The sequence below is a fragment of the Mastomys coucha genome, unplaced genomic scaffold (genome assembly GCF_008632895.1).
Source record: "Mastomys coucha isolate ucsf_1 unplaced genomic scaffold, UCSF_Mcou_1 pScaffold12, whole genome shotgun sequence".
NCBI classification, from domain to species: domain Eukaryota; kingdom Metazoa; phylum Chordata; class Mammalia; order Rodentia; family Muridae; genus Mastomys; species Mastomys coucha.
Genome location: NW_022196894.1, coordinates 18,451,129 through 18,451,386, shown reverse-complemented (window position 1 = coordinate 18,451,386; position 258 = coordinate 18,451,129). Strand labels below are relative to the sequence as shown.

The 258-nt window shown below is 50.0% G+C and overlaps 1 protein-coding gene across 8 annotated transcripts in view; it reads right to left on the bottom strand.

Annotated features, from left to right (window-relative positions):
• Fam131a (family with sequence similarity 131 member A) overlaps positions 1-258 on the bottom strand; it is a 9,883-nt gene that overhangs the window by 1,639 nt on the left and 7,986 nt on the right. The gene's annotated exons all lie outside the window — the stretch shown is intronic.

Genomic DNA, 258 nt, shown 5'->3' with positions numbered 1-258 from the left:
AACAGCTTTGCTGGCCCCATTTCAGTAGATCAATGTGGAAACCACATAATCCCAGATTCCCACGCCTGCCTACCCTTATCATAGCTGTGGGGAAGGGGGTCAACAGGGGAGTCAGCAGGAACTGGATAACCTGAACAAGTCTTAATTTTGATATCACAGCTCCTTTCATGGCAAGCTAGAAATTCTGCCAGGCAGTGGTGGCGCACGCCTTTAATCCCAGCACTTGGAAGACAGAGGCAGGCGGATTTCTGAGTTCGA